Below are 14,498 nucleotides of genomic sequence, written 5' to 3'. Positions count from 1 at the left end.
ACATATGGGATATGAAGGTCCAGTTAAACAATTTCCGTCCTCAGTTTTTCACCAAGATTGTGCGAATTAGAGAAAACCTTTATAAAGATTGGCCTGAAGATCTCATGAAAGAGCTTCACTCTGGACCCAAATTTCTTAACCTATCAACAATACTTCAACCCCTTTGGCATTCATTTTCATAATGATTTTTTCACCAGCTTCCCAAACCTTAAACTACTAGACCTGTCAAATACCCGTGTAAACATCTTGCCAGGGGATTAAAGAAGCTAAATGCTTTGCTTTTTACGCAATTGTCTGGACTTGACTAGTGGAGCTCGTGGATTTGCTAGTTCCGGATGTTTCTGGTAGCCCAATAGAGCAATTACCAGATGGGATGTTTTACTTAACTCTTACGCTTAGACCTGTCTCGAACTCGAAGTGAGGAGTTTCCCACCTCACCTGTTAACCAAACTCCACAAGTTACAACAACTACTGATGATGGGATGTGACTTGCCCTGGCTATGTAATGCAAGCTAATCATAAGGCAGCCTTTGTAGAAAATATCCAAGGACTTGGGCATTTGAGTGCTATCGAAATCACATTCGCCACGTCTTCCATGATTACATTAGCTCCCAACACTGGCTTCCACTCAAAGAGTTTCAAATTCACTGTGGGCGCATTATACACTAGGAAATTGAGGAGTCACAGCTTTGCATTCATGGAGGAGTTTCCAGTTTCGCTCCTGGTAATGCATTGTTGTTAAATAACATACTTGGTCATACCATTTGAAAATTGTGGAGGTCTTCACCGATATAGCTTTTTTGGCTCTCCAAAACCTTGAAGAGATGGTGATCGACAGTGTCGAAATTGAAGAGGTATTTGAGCGAGAGAACATGCCCCATATCCCGTCTGCGGCGCGCCTTGCCAAGGCTACAGAAACTGATATTGTTTGATCTACCTGGGGAAAATGACGCGTCATTTATTGAAAAACAGTGGCGGTTGGAAGTGCAGTAAGCTGAGATATTGCCTCATATTCAGGTACGCTTAAGCCATTAATTTCTCAAAAAGAAAGAAAGAAAAAAAATTGCCAGATATATTTTACTAGTGAACTATTACTATGCAACTAATATCAATTATAACTGAATGCAAGCAGGGATAGAATGAAGGCCCCATTTGAAATAGAGCAAGGCGGCAGTGACGGCTGGAGTTGGCTGAAAACAAGAAGAATAGTATTCTAATGTTTTAGGAATGCAATGTAATAATTTAAATAGTTTTAAAATGTATGTACAATTGATGAACAATGAACTGCATTAATGTAAAACGAGAGAAGAATCTTTTACATGGTCAGGTAGCTGTGAGCATCAAAGAAATGATTGGTCACTACATTTTTTATTTTACCATAAATTCTAAGTGTCTTGAGCTTCCATACTTTCTTAACTTTGGCTGAAACATAGAGCTCAGCATCTTCTCCAAATTATACACAGAATATTTACATTCTTACTTGCACTACATCCTGTTCAACCAAACTCCATAGCTCTGCAAGTAACCCTGTAAACAGGCACAAAAGCCTGCACTACAAGATTGCATATTTTTTCCCCTTGAGCTCTTATCAGCCACAACCCAAAAGGATTGCTCTTATACATGTAATCAAAAGCCCTATGAAAGCTTTAGTCTCTTCTTTGCGGAGTCACGAGCGTTTGATTTCCTACCAGGGGACGAATAAGTACTTGTCGTAGAAGAGCAAAAATGTTGCCCCAGCTCTCTCTCACATAGAGCCCTACATAATAGTCCCATACTGCTCATGAGCTTTTAACCAAGAATCTCCAACATTTCTCCAAGCTCTGTGCCTTTCAGATTGCAGAAATGGCAGTGATTATTCATTCATGAACAGGTAGGACAGTGTGTTATCTCATAAGAACTTGACCATGCATCAAGTTCAGTGCAATTTCCTTTATTATGTTATAAATCTGGCTGGTAAGAAGTCCCTTCTAATTTTCTTGTTTCCAGCTCTGATGGATTACCAGGACCTGAGTTAAGATTGGCCTGTAATCTTCGCCGAGCAGCTGATTCGAGTAGTCGGTCACAAAGCTTACTAGCCTCGGAACAGTCCCATTTATAGGAGGAGAAATTTGCCTTTGCAGCTCCACTTGGAGAGGGAGTTCCCAGAAAACCTCGCAAACGCCATCAACAACTCTCTTGACGAGATCCCTTGTCAGGTTCTTGATTTCAAGACAAGCGTCCCCCCAAAAAAGCAGGTTGATATCTACTCTTAGACTGTCTAAAACAGAAAAAATTTCCAACAGCTTCAGGAGCTTGAGAGGATTTTCTTGAATCAGTAAAATTCATTCCGAATTGTAGGAAGGAAGAATTCAGATGGGGCTGGAATTTTGCGAAGCAACGCATGCAAGATCCGATCCAGTCTTGTCAAAAACATCATTGCAGAGCTTGTACTCAGGTCAAAGACATGCTTCACCACCAACTCAAAATGTTCACACCAATTATCTATAAATCTCTCTATGTCTTGCACACATCAGACTCTGACATTGATTTCTCAAGATATTCAAATAAGAACTTCCAAGCTTCTTCTGACATTCGAACTTCGAATTTCTGCGTATATAGATATGCAATTCTCAAGCCGACCATTAGCATTTAACCGGTCCATTATGGCCTGCAACTTCTGTATCGCGGATGCTGGAATAATTGATTGACCAATGCTAGTTTGCTTTTCAGTGAAGAATGATGAGGACACCAAAAACATAAGGAATGGTGTGTTGTGTTACAAGGTCCTTGATTCAGTTTCAAGTTTGTTCAATGCCTCAAATAGTAGCCCTCCATTCAGGCGGGCGCCTACATCCGTAGCCTGCAACTCTGCAAAATTTCAGACACTTCTTCACCCTGGAGATGTACTGATCATCACAATGAACTTCCACGAAAGCTCAGCAATACCCTCCAACCACTCAATTGAAAGCCTGCAATTACCCGCGAGGAATCTATCGCTTCTTCAAGCTGTTTCATGATTGAAAGATACTTAGAAAGGTCTGAACATGGCTCAGACAAGGTGACTTCTCTAGCTCCCGGACACTATCAAACACCTTCAGAACTGCAGCAGCAGGGCCAATGGCACAGTCAATCTGATCTCTGACCACGCCAAGCGAACATTTTCTCATAGATGTGGACCTAAATGCAGCTTCCAAAGAAGACAACCTTCCTTAATCTCTTCCAATCTTGGCCCAGTTTTATCCAGTGCCACCGCAAGAACTCTTGATTTTTCCAAACTAGCATTTAAGAAATTCTAGCAGCCAAAAGATTGTCAATACTGTCAAACTCAGCCATTGCCAAAGGCTAGAACGGTCCTATCTTAGGACTTCTCCTAACCGATTCAACTACCTTCTGGGGTTTATATAGAATTCAGAATCCATACCATTGTTATAATTACTGCAATTTTTTGTTTTTTTTTTGGTGGGTTTCTTAGTACCACTCATTACTTTTCTTCACCAAACTACCAAATCAGGTTAAACTAGACTACCCGTATTCAAACCAAACCTCACTTGCAAAACAAACACCAGAATACACACACAACCACCATCAATAAGTTTCTTGAAAACCAATTGGGATAAGTATAGCGGCCGTTGTTGTAAAAGACGAAAAGATTTCTAGATTGTCCGATCATGCAGTACTAATCCAGTCTCCATCTACACAAATAGAGTTGTTGAAGCATCCATTAATTAATCTCCAAAAACTTTGCACTTCTCAGTTATTCCACATATGTCAAGAATTTCTTGAGAAATAGTTACTGTGGTACCAGTAAAAGATGGTAAATAATAGAAAGTTATGACAAAGTACAAGTCCAGTCAATGAAATGCACCCTCTGTTTCAAAGACATTATTGTCCTTTTCAAGTAGTTTTCGAGAATATCATTTTGATATAGATTAGTCATTAGAACTTAAATCTTATATCATTGACAATATTAACAATTTATTCAGTAAATAAAAAAACCATTTTCTTGGTATAGTTGAATTTGCTTGGTAGCGGTTTCAATTACAAGAAGACAATAGGAAACTTAAAAAATAAAACTGCATTTAATGTTCAATGTTTTCATTAATATTACCAGTTAATATTCATACACTATTTAGTTTTCTCGTGGATATCTATATGGCCAAATGCCATTATTTTCTATTTTTCAAAAATTGTAGGGTTTACAGAGGACCCATTCGAACTCAGGTTTACGAAACAAATACAGATGATGTGTGGAATGTAGATTAAAATAAATAAAAAATACATATATTAGTGTGTTTTCCACCTATTTTTATATCACAAACTAATATTAATTTTTCTTATATCTGTACAATTATAACATTATAGGAAAAAAAATATAAGGTTAATCCCATTAAAAGAAAAAGGCTTAATTTTTCCAACTTTGAGAGTCCCCTAAGTCTAAAACATTTCATGATTTTTGGAAACTATTAAATTCCTTAAATCTACCAAAAACCCTTTAAGCTTTAAAAAAAAAAAAAAAAAAAAAAAAAAAAAAAAAAAAAAATTCTTAAAAATACTACAAACCATGCAAATTTCAAAAGAAAAAACCTTAAAACTACCAAAAACTCTTGAAAATACTAAAATCCTTACAAATTTCATAAGAAATCCTTAATAGGGGATATTAATACTTTTTAAAAGTAAAATGCAGTTGAAAAATTGAAATTAACACCCCACCAACCCAAAAAAGAAAGAAAAAAAGAATTAAAAGAGATATAGCGAATGTTTAAAGTCTATAAATTTTTATACGCCCGCCAACCAAACCACAAAAGAGAGAGACAGGTTTACCTATAATTTGTAGAAGTTAATTAAAAGGAGCTACCATCGTAAATTTAATTAATGGAGGGTGCTTTAAGATTGCCCATAACTTTAAGCTCACCAAAATTTGTTAAACATTAAAATGGTAATCCCTTTTTGGTAGGTGCTCTACCTCACCTCACCTTCATCATACAATTAATAACTTTTTATTTACAATAAGCTACCTGGACCGGAGCATTACCCTTCATTATTCACTATGAAAACTTTACCTAATATATCGCTCTATTTGGTTTTATAATTAATACATCAGTTAATTATATAATCAAAGTTTTATAAATGATATCGCAGTCAAAATTGAAGGTATTATCACATACAATGTCCTCAATCTTGATTTATAAAGTCCCATCATTGAAATATTTAGATAACATATTATAATAATAAATCTTTCATGATTTATATTTTGGAAAGGCAATGGCTTGATTTTAGGGGCAAGGTTATTATTATTATTATTATTATTATTATTATTATTATTTATTATCATCAAGGTGTTCGGATTAGCTTACGCGCATATCAATTAATCTTCTGAGATCCTATAACTATCGGTCGGGTGAAAGCTCCAATGGCCACCTTATTAACAACCGATGAGAGATTCGAACTCATGACCTTTGAGTAATACATCCAAGAGTCTTTATAGAATCACTCGATCACCCAGGGGTTGGTTTATATGTTATTATCTATTCTGATTTTACCAATATAATTGATTTAATTTGAACATTAAATATACGAAATACAAGATACAGACAGATGCCATTTTTATGTCATTTTCAATTATTTACTTTGTGTATAAACATCTTATAAAACTCAACATGCTTTAGGCTTTAAAGGGTGCTCCCTGGGATATTTAGAAAAATATATTTATTATGTAACAATTCAATTAGTACGGATTATAAATTTATAATCATCTTATAATTGTTATTTTATTTCTACAGTATTAGAAATGAGTTGTTAAGGCAACATTTTCTTGTGTTTATCCACCAGAAAATGGTCAATTAAGCAATATTATTTGTGAAAAATAAAAATTTGTTATTGAAGAAAAACTATTTTAGAGGAAAGTTATTTTCAGCGTTTAAGGTCTAATTAAGCACCTGCCACCTTTTGAGTTTTGACTTTGAAATTGTAATTGTAATTGTCAATTTTGAATTTGGGAAGTCAATAAATAAAAGAAAAGAATAAAAACAAACAAACAAATCAAGACAAAATTCATGAAAAAATTAGGTGAAAGTTTATTCTTATTTGACACCACTTCTTAGGAACGATTTTTAGCCTTCATTATTTTGTCCCGTCTTTTACATTAGGTGAGAATATAATTGTAAAAACAAACACTATATATATATATATATATATATTATTATATTATATATAGGGTATTTGGGTCAATTTATACATATTTCAATTAATTTTAGGATTAATCCTGAATAATAGATGTATTCAGGTCAGTTTATACATACTTAAATAATTTTGGGTTTAATCTTGGATAATAGATTAGGTTAATCATAAATATGATAGGATTCAAATACAAGACCTTTGGGCAATTCATCAAGATAGTTAAGTTTGTTGTCCGATCATAAGACTAATTGATTTCTTCTTTGAAGAGTTCTTTATCGGTTTTTTTTTTTTTTTTTTTGTCTTGTCTAAGTTTTTATATTTAGAAATCTATTGAGAATCGTTATTTAAATTAAAAAATATATACACATTGATCACCTACCTAGAATTTACTAAACTTGAGTAATAAGTGTTATGTAGTTTACGGAATGTTAGAGTCGACAACTTTAGAAACGGAACATATTAAAAGATTTCAAATATAGATGATGGGGTTAAGGAAAAAAAAATATGGATCTAAAAATGCGTTTCCCCACCTCTTATGATGTGGGTTTTGTATATTATAAAGTTTGGGCTTCCTTTATTGTTTGGGCTTAAAAGTTTGCCAATAGTCTTGTTGGATTGGACTTTTATTTTAGATTTGGATAATTGATTTAAAAGGCTGGATTCTGGCCTTCTGGGTGCCATTTGTGAAATGTGTTTTGCATCTTATTTATTTAATTTATTTTTGATAATCGGGGTGCCTGACCAATGAACTGGGGAAGACATAATTATATATCGAGATAGGTGGCCTCAAGATTTGAACCCAGAAAATTAAGGAAGAGAACACACCTCTTTGACCACTAAACCAACCCTTAAGGTTATGTGTTTTGCATCTTAAAAACTTAAAAAAAGGAGATCCACCAAATAAATCAGCTAATATTGTAATAAAACAGATTTGAGATACAAGAGAAACATATTTTCAATACAAATTTCTTTAGACTCTCGAATTCAACAAGTATAAAGAGTTGGTAAAAATTTATCTTTCAATTAACTCTTTGTATAAAGATTTAATTTCAATATTCTTAGAAAAGAAAAATGGAGGTACATAATAAAATAAAATGTGGGAATTAAGATAGAGAGCAGACCAACAACATAATGCCAAATCGAACAAAAGAAAAAGCATGTGATAAATGTAAATAAACATTGAGATAGGAAATGTAGAAATAGGAGCACATGCTTTCTCTAAAATTAGTTCATTAACTAAGAACATCTTAATAAAAATGCGTTTTAGCTAGAATATTTAAAACAGAGTGTGAGAGATTTAGATTTTATATAATTTAAAACAATGAAAAAATTTATTATCTTACTCTAAAAATGATACACTCCTGATGATAAAAGAGTAAAAAGAGATTTCATGAGTTTTTGAGTTCAAGTCCTTCCAGGTACTAATAGAGGTGGTCATTGGGATTGTTATCTGACCGACAGTTTCAAGGTATCGGATGATTAGTTGAGGTGTAACTAAACTAGTCTGGACACCCCCGATGATAAAAAATATATATATATATATACACACACACTTTGAACCTACTCCATATTTCATAATGCATATTATAATATGTTTTTTATAATATAAGGGATTAGTTCCGGTGCACGCAAACTGACCCGGATACTGCCGGTGATAAAAAAAAAAAATGATACACTTTGAACCCTCTCCATATTTCATAATGCGTATTATGATATGATTTTTTAGGCACAAAGAATCCCCATTCTCTTATGTTTCTATCTAACAAGACTAATAGAGTGGTGTTAGGGCTAAAAAATGTCATCGGCCCAAATAGGTCCAAGAACGAAGACACCTTCAACAAAGTTGGAAGCTTAGACCTAATTCTGATTGGGCCCATAACAGAGTTCTGCAGATGAGACCCGTTCGATATGCTTTCCCAGTTTCTCACCATCTAGACCCAGACCTTCTGATCCTAGGACACCTTTTGGACTTACGATCAACTTGGAGCCCACAATTGCCTACGAACTATAATACTACTTGAACTCTACTAAAGAAGTCAATCACTATCCTGATTCATCTAAGGTACATATCGTAGGCACGCTGGGACTCCCTTTCCTACTGAGATAAAAGAGCCAAAGGCTCCACTCTTTCAGAAAACCACCGCTGCAAAGACTCCTAGTCCCACCAGGATTCAAAGACCTTACAATCACTATTTAAACAGAGGTCAACTCTCTCACTAAAAGGAGACATTACACCTTCAGACCTTGGAGTTCCTACTCTTGAAAACTTCGCATTACAGCCATAGTCATAGTCTCCAACTAGACTTCCGGTAACCTTTCCTCTCCCTAACCCTTACTAAACTAGCATCACTCAGCCTTGCTGACTTAAGCATCGGAGTGCCTACGACAAACACCACCCCGGTGTTTTCCATTTGCTTCATGCTTGTTTTCTTACGTGTGTAGGTGCAACAGATCGCCAGTGGCCTCAACCTCACGAGATCAGTCCCTCTTTCCGTAAAGGTAGATTTTTGCATTTACAGTTTGGCGTCCACTGTGGGGCCTCTGGCAATCATTCATCTCACAAACCCTACTATGTAAAGAAACTCTTTATGGCTGAAAATTCTGATAACACTAATCCTGGCCTTGAGGCCAGACTGGAGGCTCTAATTGCCCTCATGCAATAACACTCAGACAAGGTGGCCATACTAGAAGTTGAGAACATTGCCATCCGGACGAAAACGCCTCTATCAAGGCTGAAAACCAGTCTCTAAAAGAGAAGGTAAGTCAATTTTATGATCTTGAGCTTCTGGCTTGTCAGGTACAACCCAATCGGTTACGTGCCTCAGTTTTGTGTATGCAACCTCTCCAAACTCTAGAGCACAGACAAATGATCTCGGATACGAGGTCGCGTCATTAGTTAATGATTCAGCCTTGACTCATAGTGAATGGGGGCTGCCAATAGAACCACTCTCGGTCGATCCGCATTAGGCGTGAGATCAATGCGTCCAAGTGATAGAAAGCCCGCTATAACAACAGCCACCCATCCTCGCCATCCCGTCTCACCTTCAGTTAATCATCCCTACCCAAACCCCACTCGGCTCGGCTCATCCCCGCTGGTCAAATGGTCTCCCACCCCTTCAAACCATCCCGCTTGAGTCCATCCATCCCAACGGACCGAGCGAATCCCAATTAACCCCTCATACAATCCATGCGAGGTGAAACACCTGATCGGTCACAATAGGAGTCACCCAACTAGAGGGAATGAATGGGGATCCAGGCAACAAAGCAACACATGACGGAATGATCCGTCAGGCTACACCACGTGGATTGACCCAATAAAACACTCCGAGTGCGAATCATGTGGCCAACTGAGTCAAGCAGGACGACCTAGTGGTATCCGCCTCTCCCATGGAGTTGATATTGGCCAAGAGACTGGTCGACATAGAAGCAGTGATGAGGCACATACCAGGAATGTCAATCCCAACCAAAAAGAGCCAACCTCATTGTTATGCCGATTCACCCTTCGTGGATGCAATCACGCTAGTCAAGATGCTACACAAATTCACCATCCCTAGCATGAAGCCCTACGATGGCACAACTGACCCAGATGACCACATAGCCTCCTACAAGCAGCGGATGTTTGCTGTCTCGATACCCCAAACACTAAGGGAAGCCTACATGTGTAAGAGCTTAGGTTCAAGCCTCTTCGACCCAGCTCTTTACTGGTACACTAACTTCCCAAACAATTCAATCAATTTATTCGCCCAGCTCACCGACACCTTCATTGAACAATTCTCTAGCAACAAGAAACTTGAGAAGCTATCGATTGACCTGTACAGAGTTTACCAAAAGAGGGGGAGCCACTAAGAGAATATGTCAGTAGATTCAACAAAGAAAAAATCTCTATCCCCTCCTGCATTCCAAAGACGACAGTAGACGCCTTCAGAAAGGGTCTTCTCTCAGATGGAGAACTATACAAAGACCTGATGAAGCCCGGCTGCACCACGATGGAAGACACCCTAGCTAGAGTTGTGATTCAAATAAGGTGGGAGGAAGATGAGATGAACCGGATAAGGCAAGCCAGGTACGATGATCGTCATCAAAGGCGGAATGATAGAAGGTCAGAGTCCAAATCGATTGAACCCCATTACCAACCCCCTCCACACAATATGAACAAAGCCAAAAAACCATATGACTGCTAGCCAATTAGAGCCGACAATAGACCATCCAGATCGAACCAGTACAAAGTTTCAGAGTACAACCTTAACGTCGAACCAACCCAGGTCATGGCAATCATGAAAGTGATGGGACCTACCGTTAAGTGGCCGAACAAGCTTAGTCCCAAAGTGAGGAGGGACATGACTAAGTGGTGCGAATTCCACAATGACCATAATCATAACACCGCGGACTGCATCGCCCTACGGTTGGAAGTCGCAGCACTATTGAAGAGGGGACATCTCCAATATCTATTGACGGATAAAAGGAAGAATACAGTCAGTCAAAGAGGCTCAAAGGAAACATCTCCTCCACGAGAACCTACACCAAAGGGGTTTTGTTCAATTATCTCATGAGGGTCGCAGATCAGTAGGGTAAGCTATTCCTCAGCCAAGCGCTATGCCCGAGCCAACCATCACCTTGAAGTCCAGTCCATCCATTTGCCCTCTCGGTCGCACACCAACCAAGTAATCCAGTTTGAAGATAACGAGCCAATCACCCTGACCGTCCCTCATCACGATGCTCTAGTCATCTCCCTCCAGATCGTCAATATCCTAGTCAAGAGAGTATTCATAGACGAGGGATCCTCAGCAAACATTCTCTTCCTTTAAGTAGTAAAGGCCATGAGACTAGATCAAACAAACATCAGGAGACGACCAACCATACTAATTGGGTTCAGTTCCAAATAGAAGTACACCATCGGAGAAATTGCTCTGCTTGTTTACACCAATGGAGTCAACAAGCAAACCATTTTTCTAGTGCTCGATTGTCCTTCACCATACAACATCATCTTGGGTCGACCTTGGATCCACGAAATGCGAGCTGTTCCATCCACCTTCCACCGAACTATAAGGTTTCCAACGAAATGGGGAATAAGAGAAATCAAGGGTGATCCTAAGGCTTCCAGAGATTGCTACAAAAACCCCTTCAAAAGCAAAGGTCATGGTTTATAACAACTACAGTCTCATCCAACCTCTCCGACCGAGCCAGATCAACCATCCATGGAAGAGTTGGATGAAGTGCAGATACACTCAGACGCCCTGAAAGGAAGATCCAGATAAGTCTCGCCTCGGGCCCGAAATAAAAGAGTGACTCATAGAATTCCTCAAACAAAACCAAGACTGCTTCGCCTGGTCCCATGCAAACATGACAGGAGTCAGCCTAGAGGCAATCGTCCACCACCTCCAAGTAGATCCCGATCACCCTCTAGTGAAGCAGAGGTGTAGGGAATTTGCACCAGAGAGCAACCAAATCGTCAATGAGGATATTAAGAAATTACTGAATAATAGGTTGATCAGAGAAGTCCACTATCCCGACTGGTTGGCAAACGTTATAGTCGTGAAGAAAAAGAACGAAAAGTGGAGGGTCTGCATAGACTTCACAGATTTAAACAAAGCATGCCCTAAGGACTCCTTCCCGCTTCCACATAATGCGACAGTAGGCCACGAACTCCTAATCTTCATGGATGCCTTCTCGGGGTACAACCAGATTTTGATGCACTCGGACGACTAGGAGAAAACAACCTTCATCACAGAAAGGGGGACCTACTTATACAAGGTAATGCTATTTGGTCTCAAGAATGTCGGGGTTACCTATCAGCGGCTAGTCAACAGAATGTTCGCCAAACACCTCAGGGACACCATGGAAGTGTACATCGATGACATGCTCGTCCAGTCCCTCATGGTCGAGCAGCATCTCGACCACCTCAGCCAGGCATTCACCGTCCTAAGGAAGTATAACATGAAGCTAAATCCAGCCAAATGCTTGTTTGGGGTCTCGTCAGGGAAATTCTTAGGGTACATGGTAACTCAGCGTGGGATAAAAGCCAACCTTGACCAAATTCGAGCAATCCTCAACATACCATCACCAACTTGCATCAAAGACATCCAGCGCCTCACAGGACGAGTAGCCGCCTTGAGCCGCTTCATCTCCAGATCTGTCGACAAGTGCCATCATTTCTTCCACACACTCAAGAAATCTAAGAAGTTTGAATGGACCCCCACCTACGACGAAGCCTTGCAACAACTAAAGAGATACCTAACTTCCCATCCTCTCCTTTCCAAGCCTGTGGATGGAGAAAAACTTTACACTTATCTGGCGGTCTTAGAGATAGTAATCCTAACAGTGTTAGTTTGGGAAGATAATACGAAGCAACTATCGGGTTACTATGTAAGCAAATCACTCCTCGATGCGGAGACACGATATAGTCAGTTAGAGAAATTGGCACTCGCCTTCGTCTATGCGTCCAGGAAGCTCAGGCCATACTTTCAATGCCACTCTATAGTCGTACTTACCTCCTTCCCACTCAAGAAGATATTACATAAGCCAGAGTTATCAGGCCGACTCACACAGTAGACAGTAGAGCTTAGTGAGTTTGACATATCTTTCGAATCATGCACCGCCGTCAAATCCCAAGCACTTGCAGACTTTATTGCTGATTTCACCATGAACACCACCGTCTAAGCAGAAAAAAAAGTTATTGTGCAAGAATAGCAAATCCCTTTCAAAGTGGACTCTCTTAGTGGATGACTCATGCAACATGAATGAAAGTAGGCTCGGTGTCGTACTTACTACACCAGAAGAAGATGTCATCCAACGGGCCATACGATGTGAGTTCAAGTACACCAACAACGAAGCTGAATACGAGGCTCTCATCGCTGGACTCTCTCTAGCCAAAGAAATTGGAGTAAGGAAGCTGGAGGTAAAGTCTGAGTCCCAGCTCATGGTCAACCAGCTAAAAGGCACTTACCAAGCCCGTGACTTGAAAATGACAGCCTACTTGAACCTGGTCAAAGAATTGCAGGCCGCCTTCGAAGAATTCTCCATCACCCAAGTCCTAAGAGCAGAGAACACCCATGCTGACGCCCTTGCTAATCTTGGCTCAACCTTGCAAGGTTCCTCCTAGTTGTCTATCCCCCTACTGTTCCTCCAATGGCTAGCCGACTAAAAAGAACACCCAACGAACAAGTCGCCTGAAGAAGTAATAGACACCGAACCAGTCGACTCTTAGATGACCTCGATAGTAAAATACTTAGAACATAATGAGCTCCCACCCGACAAGAGTGAAGCACACCGCCTGAGAGCGAAAGCTGCAAGGTTCACCATATATGAAGGCCAACTCCTTAGAAAGTCATTCTCTGGCCCTTACCTTAAGGGTATAAGCCCGAAAGAGGTTAAACGGGTTCTCGCCGAACTCCATGAAGGCGAATGTGGAAACCATACAAGAGGACGCAGTCTTGCCAACCGGGTGATCACTCCTGGCTACTACTGGCCAACCATATGCACTGACTCAGCAACCTATGTGAAGAAATGCGACAGCTGTCAGAGGTTCACCCACGTCTCACACCTCCCACTCAAGCGACTCAACTCCACTCTCACACCTTGGCTGTTCATGAAGTGGGGAATGGATATAGTCGAAAAACTCCCGATTGCGCCCGAGCAGTGGGTCTTCATGTTGGCGGTCATCAACTAATTCACTTAGTGGATCGAAGCCGAAGCAATCACACAAGTCAGAGACCGAAAGGTAAAAGCTTTCATCTAGAACACGTCATCTGTAGGTATGGGATACCAAAGGAAATCGTCACCGACAATGGATCCCAATTTATCAGTTTAGGCTTTAGAGACTTTTGTGACATGTGGGGGATAAAGCTTAGCTTCTCTACACCGTGCAACCCACAGTCCAACGACTAGGTCAAATCATCAAACAAAATCATCATGCAGACTTTAAAGAAGTGCCTATAGAAAGCCAAGGGTGCATGGGCAGATGAACTACCTGGGGTCCTCTAGTCCTACCAGACCACAGCCTGCTCATCCATGGGCGAAACTCCTTTCTCCCTCACATATGGATCTAAAGTAGTCATCCTAGTCAAAGTATTAGTCCCTTCTACCAGACTCCAATGGGCAGACGAGGAAACCAACAACTAGAACCTTTGCCACAACTTGGGCACAATCGACGAACTACGCGAGTGGGCAAACATTCGCAACGTAGTATTTTAGCAGCAAGCCGCCCGACACTACAACTGCAACATCTGAATTAAAACAGGTGACTAGGTACTCCGCAAGGTCTTTCCAAACAATAGGGAGATCAACTCTGGCAAGCTCAGCCCCACCTGGGAGGGTCTTGAAAGATTCAACATGAAGAGGTGGCG

The 14,498-nt window shown here is 39.8% G+C and overlaps 1 pseudogene; it reads right to left on the bottom strand.

Annotated features, from left to right (window-relative positions):
• Positions 1-1,646: 1,646 nt before the first annotated feature.
• On the bottom strand, positions 1,647-3,312 carry LOC116108169 (annotated as a pseudogene).
• Positions 3,313-14,498: the final 11,186 nt, after the last annotated feature.

The sequence above is a fragment of the Pistacia vera genome, unplaced genomic scaffold (assembly GCF_008641045.1).
Source record: "Pistacia vera cultivar Batoury unplaced genomic scaffold, PisVer_v2 Contig556, whole genome shotgun sequence".
Classification (NCBI taxonomy): Eukaryota; Viridiplantae; Streptophyta; class Magnoliopsida; order Sapindales; family Anacardiaceae; genus Pistacia; species Pistacia vera.
The sequence above is the reverse complement of the archived record's forward strand: the minus strand, read 5'-3'. Positions and strand labels throughout refer to the sequence as shown.